The following is an 8802-nucleotide window of genomic DNA, read 5'->3' as shown; positions in this document are numbered from 1 at the left end:
CAAATCCATTTCTGCCTATGCAACATGCCCAGAATCCATGCATACATTGAGAAACTAGAAAACGACAACACATCTAGCTTGTCCAAAATGTAATTCCTGGAAACGCTACTGCCCAAAACCCTATACCCTAAACCTCACCTCACAGGAAGCCACAGGTTAGTATTTTAACCCATTTCGGGCGGGAACCCCTTTTGGTGTTTTAAGCATTATGTGGTACTTTAGCTGTTGAAAAATAGCAGATCTACAATCTACAACAATGATTTTTTGAAAAATAGTGAAAATGTGGCGCAAATCTTTTAATATATATTCTTTCAGAGCCAACATTTTTAACTCAAATCTTTGCTTCAGTCAGAACGACTGACATAGAAACATGAGGGTTTTTCAGACATGCCACGCATGCCGGGAGCCATGGAGTTGTCGGACTAATGCCTTTTCGGACTGTCCTGACCACCGTATGCACCTCCCGTGTCACAGTGTGTCCGTGTGTAGGAGCTGAAACGATGGCGAACAGCAGATGAAGTGCTCCCACGTCTCGTGTGCGGACCGCTGAAAGGGGGGGTGATTCTCGGAGGCCTGCATCACGCAGTCAGACCAGATGAAGTTTTCATAAACATTTTTATCCCATGAATTATTTAAAGTCCCCCGTTGGCCCTGGTATGACAGATCATCAGACACACAGGGGGGGCAGCTGGACACAGAGAGAGAGAGAGAGGGGTGTGTGTGTGTGTGTGTGGGGGGGGGTGGTCGGGGGGAGTGGGGGGGGGGGGGTGGAGTCATAGAGACAGATAACAAGGTTGTCATCTCCAGACAGGCATCATATGCTGGGAGAAAATGCCAGGCCTAGAAGCGACCTCGAGCTGACCTGTAGTAGCTGTCGGAGAATCTGCGAACACGCGTGTACTGAGAGAGAGAGAGACAGAGCTAAGCAAAGCTTTTTCCAAACCTCAAAAATGATGAAAAACGGCGTGCTATAGTATGCCGTACGGTATGGGCTATAGCCCATGTTAAAAAATGATGAAAAACTAGGTTAATTTTTTTTTCAAAAAACGATGGGCTATAACCCATGTTTTTTTCTTTTTTTTCAAATCCTCAAAAATGATGAAAAATGGCGTGCTATAGTATGCCGTACGATATGGGCTATAGCCCATGGTCCAAAATGATGAAAAACGAGGATATTATTTTTTTCAAAAATTAAAAAAAACAATGGGCTATAACCCATCGTTTTTTTATTTTTTATTTTTTTTCCAAATCCTCAAAAATGATGAAAAACGGCGTGCTACAGTATAGTATGCCGTACGATATGGGCTATAGCCCATATCCTTGCAGTGTATAGCGGTGTATGAGAATGGGTGTTGCGGAGGATGAGAGCATTCCTCTCATCCTCCGCAACACAATGCATTCTCTATTGCAATAGCACAAACTTTGGCATGCTACTAGTCCTACATACTTACACCTAGCAACCCCATTATAGCCTACTTAGGTTCATCTTACGGTGGACATGTTTGCCTGAAAAGGAATCTTTGAAATGTTTCATAGTTTTAGAAATATAGTGCTTTCAAATTTGAGACATTTAACATGGGGCTCAATGGCAGCTCTATAGGCACGTCAAAAGTCACTTTCACCTAGAAACTCCATTCACACTTTTTATTATTCAGCTTACTGTGCAGACACATGCTGGAACTTTTTTTTATTTTTAGGTTTTGTAGTTTATGAGTTATTTAACTTAAACGCCCAATGCATTCTCTATGGCAATAGCACAAAATTTGGCATGCTACTAGTCCTACATACTTACACCTAGCAACCCCATTCTAGCCTACTTAGGTTCATCTTACGGTGGACATGTTTGCCTGAAAAGGAATCTTTGAAATGTTTCAAAGTTTTAGAAATATAGTGCTTTCAAATTTGAGACATTTAACATGGGGCTCAATGGCAGCTCTATAGGCACGTCAAAAGTCACTTTCACCTAGAAACTCCATTCACACTTTTTATTATTCAGCTTACTGTGGAGACACATGCTGGAACTTTTTTTTATTTTTATGTTTTGTAGTTTATGAGTTATTTAACTTAAACGCCCAATGCATTCTCTATGGCAATAGCACAAAATTTGGCATGCTACTAGTCCTACATACTTACACCTAGCAACCCCATTCTAGCCTACTTAGGTTCATCTTACGGTGGACATGTTTGCCTGAAAAGGAATCTTTGAAATGTTTCATAGTTTTAGAAATATAGTGCTTTCAAATTTGAGACATTTAACATGGGGCTCAATGGCAGCTCTATAGGCACGTCAAAAGTCACTTTCACCTAGAAACTCCATTCACACTTTTTATTATTCAGCTTACTGTGGAGACACATGCTGGAACTTTTTTTTATTTTTATGTTTTGTAGTTTATGAGTTATTTAACTTAAACGCCCAATGCATTCTCTATGGCAATAGCACAAAATTTGGCATGCTACTAGTCCTACATACTTACACCTAGCAACCCCATTCTAGCCTACTTAGGTTCATCTTACGGTGGACATGTTTGCCTGAAAAGGAATCTTTGAAATGTTTCATAGTTTTAGAAATATAGTGCTTTCAAATTTGAGACATTTAACATGGGGCTCAATGGCAGCTCTATAGGCACATCAAAAGTCACTTTCACCTAGAAACTCCATTCACACTTTTTATTATTCAGCTTACTGTGGAGACACATGCTGGAACTTTTTTTTATTTTTATGTTTTGTAGTTTATGAGTTATTTAACTTAAACGCCCAATGCATTCTCTATGGCAATAGCACAAAATTTGGCATGCTACTAGTCCTACATACTTACACCTAGCAACCCCATTCTAGCCTACTTAGGTTCATCTTACGGTGGACATGTTTGCCTGAAAAGGAATCTTTGAAATGTTTCATAGTTTTAGAAATATAGTGCTTTCAAATTTGATACATTTAACATGGGGCTCAATGGCAGCTCTATAGGCACGTCAAAAGTCACTTTCACCTAGAAACTCCATTCACACTTTTTATTATTCAGCTTACTGTGGAGACACATGCTGGAACTTTTTTTTATTTTTATGTTTTGTAGTTTATGAGTTATTTAACTTAAACGCCCAATGCATTCTCTATGGCAATAGCACAAAATTTGGCATGCTACTAGTCCTACATACTTACACCTAGCAACCCCATTCTAGCCTACTTAGGTTCATCTTACGGTGGACATGTTTGCCTGAAAAGGAATCTTTGAAATGTTTCATAGTTTTAGAAATATAGTGCTTTCAAATTTGAGACATTTAACATGGGGCTCAATGGCAGCTCTATAGGCACGTCAAAAGTCACTTTCACCTAGAAACTCCATTCACACTTTTTATTATTCAGCTTACTGTGCAGACACATGCTGGAACTTTTTTTTATTTTTAGGTTTTGTAGTTTATGAGTTATTTAACTTAAACGCCCAATGCATTCTCTATGGCAATAGCACAAAATTTGGCATGCTACTAGTCCTACATACTTACACCTAGCAACCCCATTCTAGCCTACTTAGGTTCATCTTACGGTGGACATGTTTGCCTGAAAAGGAATCTTTGAAATGTTTCATAGTTTTAGAAATATAGTGCTTTCAAATTTGAGACATTTAACATGGGGCTCAATGGCAGCTCTATAGGCACGTCAAAAGTCACTTTCACCTAGAAACTCCATTCACACTTTTTATTATTCAGCTTACTGTGGAGACACATGCTGGAACTTTTTTTTATTTTTATGTTTTGTAGTTTATGAGTTATTTAACTTAAACGCCCAATGCATTCTCTATGGCAATAGCACAAAATTTGGCATGCTACTAGTCCTACATACTTACACCTAGCAACCCCATTCTAGCCTACTTAGGTTCATCTTACGGTGGACATGTTTGCCTGAAAAGGAATCTTTGAAATGTTTCATAGTTTTAGAAATATAGTGCTTTCAAATTTGAGACATTTAACATGGGGCTCAATGGCAGCTCTATAGGCACGTCAAAAGTCACTTTCACCTAGAAACTCCATTCACACTTTTTATTATTCAGCTTACTGTGGAGACACATGCTGGAACTTTTTTTTATTTTTAGGTTTTGTAGTTTATGAGTTATTTAACTTAAACGCCCAATGCATTCTCTATGGCAATAGCACAAAATTTGGCATGCTACTAGTCCTACATACTTACACCTAGCAACCCCATTCTAGCCTACTTAGGTTCATCTTACGGTGGACATGTTTGCCTGAAAAGGAATCTTTGAAATGTTTCATAGTTTTAGAAATATAGTGCTTTCAAATTTGAGACATTTAACATGGGGCTCAATGGCAGCTCTATAGGCACGTCAAAAGTCACTTTCACCTAGAAACTCCATTCACACTTTTTATTATTCAGCTTACTGTGGAGACACATGCTGGAACTTTTTTTTATTTTCATGTTTTGTAGTTTATGAGTTATTTAACTTAAACGCCCAATGCATTCTCTATGGCAATAGCACAAAATTTGGCATGCTACTAGTCCTACATACTTACACCTAGCAACCCCATTCTAGCCTACTTAGGTTCATCTTACGGTGGACATGTTTGCCTGAAAAGGAATCTTTGAAATGTTTCATAGTTTTAGAAATATAGTGCTTTCAAATTTGAGACATTTAACATGGGGCTCAATGGCAGCTCTATAGGCACGTCAAAAGTCACTTTCACCTAGAAACTCCATTCACACTTTTTATTATTCAGCTTAATGTGGAGACACATGCTGGAACTTTTTTTTATTTTTATGTTTTGTAGTTTATGAGTTATTTAACTTAAACGCCCAATGCATTCTCTATGGCAATAGCACAAAATTTGGCATGCTACTAGTCCTACATACTTACACCTAGCAACCCCATTCTAGCCTACTTAGGTTCATCTTACGGTGGACATGTTTGCCTGAAAAGGAATCTTTGAAATGTTTCATAGTTTTAGAAATATAGTGCTTTCAAATTTGAGACATTTAACATGGGGCTCAATGGCAGCTCTATAGGCACGTCAAAAGTCACTTTCACCTAGAAACTCCATTCACACTTTTTATTATTCAGCTTACTGTGGAGACACATGCTGGAACTTTTTTTTATTTTTAGGTTTTGTAGTTTATGAGTTATTTAACTTAAACGCCCAATGCATTCTCTATGGCAATAGCACAAAATTTGGCATGCTACTAGTCCTACATACTTACACCTAGCAACCCCATTCTAGCCTACTTAGGTTCATCTTACGGTGGACATGTTTGCCTGAAAAGGAATCTTTGAAATGTTTCATAGTTTTAGAAATATAGTGCTTTCAAATTTGAGACATTTAACATGGGGCTCAATGGCAGCTCTATAGGCACGTCAAAAGTCACTTTCACCTAGAAACTCCATTCACACTTTTTATTATTCAGCTTACTGTGGAGACACATGCTGGAACTTTTTTTTATTTTTATGTTTTGTAGTTTATGAGTTATTTAACTTAAACGCCCAATGCATTCTCTATGGCAATAGCACAAAATTTGGCATGCTACTAGTCCTACATACTTACACCTAGCAACCCCATTCTAGCCTACTTAGGTTCATCTTACGGTGGACATGTTTGCCTGAAAAGGAATCTTTGAAATGTTTCATAGTTTTAGAAATATAGTGCTTTCAAATTTGAGACATTTAACATGGGGCTCAATGGCAGCTCTATAGGCACGTCAAAAGTCACTTTCACCTAGAAACTCCATTCACACTTTTTATTATTCAGCTTACTGTGGAGACACATGCTGGATTTTTTTTTTTTTTTTATGTTTTGTAGTTTATGAGTTATTTAACTTAAACGCCCAATGCATTCTCTATGGCAATAGCACAAAATTTGGCATGCTACTAGTCCTACATACTTACACCTAGCAACCCCATTCTAGCCTACTTAGGTTCATCTTACGGTGGACATGTTTGCCTGAAAAGGAATCTTTGAAATGTTTCATAGTTTTAGAAATATAGTGCTTTCAAATTTGAGACATTTAACATGGGGCTCAATGGCAGCTCTATAGGCACGTCAAAAGTCACTTTCACCTAGAAACTCCATTCACACTTTTTATTATTCAGCTTACTGTGGAGACACATGCTGGATTTTTTTTTTTTTTTATGTTTTGTAGTTTATGAGTTATTTAACTTAAACGCCCAATGCATTCTCTAGTCTATGGCAATAGCACAAAATTTGGCATGCTACTAGTCCTACATACTTACACCTAGCAACCCCATTCTAGCCTACTTAGGTTCATCTTACGGTGGACATGTTTGCCTGAAAAGGAATCTTTGAAATGTTTCATAGTTTTAGAAATATAGTGCTTTCAAATTTGAGACATTTAACATGGGGCTCAATGGCAGCTCTATAGGCACGTCAAAAGTCACTTTCACCTAGAAACTCCATTCACACTTTTTATTATTCAGCTTACTGTGGAGACACATGCTGGAACTTTTTTTTATTTTTATGTTTTGTAGTTTATGAGTTATTTAACTTAAACGCCCAATGCATTCTCTATGGCAATAGCACAAAATTTGGCATGCTACTAGTCCTACATACTTACACCTAGCAACCCCATTCTAGCCTACTTAGGTTCATCTTACGGTGGACATGTTTGCCTGAAAAGGAATCTTTGAAATGTTTCATAGTTTTAGAAATATAGTGCTTTCAAATTTGATACATTTAACATGGGGCTCAATGGCAGCTCTATAGGCACGTCAAAAGTCACTTTCACCTAGAAACTCCATTCACACTTTTTATTATTCAGCTTACTGTGGAGACACATGCTGGAACTTTTTTTTATTTTTAGGTTTTGTAGTTTATGAGTTATTTAACTTAAACGCCCAATGCATTCTCTATGGCAATAGCACAAAATTTGGCATGCTACTAGTCCTACATACTTACACCTAGCAACCCCATTCTAGCCTACTTAGGTTCATCTTACGGTGGACATGTTTGCCTGAAAAGGAATCTTTGAAATGTTTCATAGTTTTAGAAATATAGTGCTTTCAAATTTGAGACATTTAACATGGGGCTCAATGGCAGCTCTATAGGCACGTCAAAAGTCACTTTCACCTAGAAACTCCATTCACACTTTTTATTATTCAGCTTACTGTGCAGACACATGCTGGAACTTTTTTTTATTTTTAGGTTTTGTAGTTTATGAGTTATTTAACTTAAACGCCCAATGCATTCTCTATGGCAATAGCACAAAATTTGGCATGCTACTAGTCCTACATACTTACACCTAGCAACCCCATTCTAGCCTACTTAGGTTCATCTTACGGTGGACATGTTTGCCTGAAAAGGAATCTTTGAAATGTTTCATAGTTTTAGAAATATAGTGCTTTCAAATTTGAGACATTTAACATGGGGCTCAATGGCAGCTCTATAGGCACGTCAAAAGTCACTTTCACCTAGAAACTCCATTCACACTTTTTATTATTCAGCTTACTGTGGAGACACATGCTGGAACTTTTTTTTATTTTTATGTTTTGTAGTTTATGAGTTATTTAACTTAAACGCCCAATGCATTCCCTATGGCAATAGCACAAAATTTGGCATGCTACTAGTCCTACATACTTACACCTAGCAACCCCATTCTAGCCTACTTAGGTTCATCTTACGGTGGACATGTTTGCCTGAAAAGGAATCTTTGAAATGTTTCATAGTTTTAGAAATATAGTGCTTTCAAATTTGAGACATTTAACATGGGGCTCAATGGCAGCTCTATAGGCACGTCAAAAGTCACTTTCACCTAGAAACTCCATTCACACTTTTTATTATTCAGCTTACTGTGGAGACACATGCTGGAACTTTTTTTTATTTTTATGTTTTGTAGTTTATGAGTTATTTAACTTAAACGCCCAATGCATTCTCTATGGCAATAGCACAAAATTTGGCATGCTACTAGTCCTACATACTTACACCTAGCAACCCCATTCTAGCCTACTTAGGTTCATCTTACGGTGGACATGTTTGCCTGAAAAGGAATCTTTGAAATGTTTCATAGTTTTAGAAATATAGTGCTTTCAAATTTGAGACATTTAACATGGGGCTCAATGGCAGCTCTATAGGCACGTCAAAAGTCACTTTCACCTAGAAACTCCATTCACACTTTTTATTATTCAGCTTACTGTGGAGACACATGCTGGAACTTTTTTTTATTTTTATGTTTTGTAGTTTATGAGTTATTTAACTTAAACGCCCAATGCATTCTCTATGGCAATAGCACAAAATTTGGCATGCTACTAGTCCTACATACTTACACCTAGCAACCCCATTCTAGCCTACTTAGGTTCATCTTACGGTGGACATGTTTGCCTGAAAAGGAATCTTTGAAATGTTTCATAGTTTTAGAAATATAGTGCTTTCAAATTTGAGACATTTAACATGGGGCTCAATGGCAGCTCTATAGGCACGTCAAAAGTCACTTTCACCTAGAAACTCCATTCACACTTTTTATTATTCAGCTTACTGTGGAGACACATGCTGGAACTTTTTTTTATTTTTATGTTTTGTAGTTTATGAGTTATTTAACTTAAACGCCCAATGCATTCTCTATGGCAATAGCACAAAATTTGGCATGCTACTAGTCCTACATACTTACACCTAGCAACCCCATTCTAGCCTACTTAGGTTCATCTTACGGTGGACATGTTTGCCTGAAAAGGAATCTTTGAAATGTTTCATAGTTTTAGAAATATAGTGCTTTCAAATTTGAGACATTTAACATGGGGCTCAATGGCAGCTCTATAGGCACGTCAAAAGTCACTTTCACCTAGAAACTCCATTC

The sequence above is a fragment of the Protomyctophum parallelum genome (genome assembly GCF_964188405.1).
Source record: "Protomyctophum parallelum genome assembly, chromosome: 10".
Lineage (NCBI taxonomy): Eukaryota > Metazoa > Chordata > Actinopteri > Myctophiformes > Myctophidae > Protomyctophum > Protomyctophum parallelum.
The sequence above is the reverse complement of the archived record's forward strand: the minus strand, read 5'-3'. Positions refer to the sequence as shown.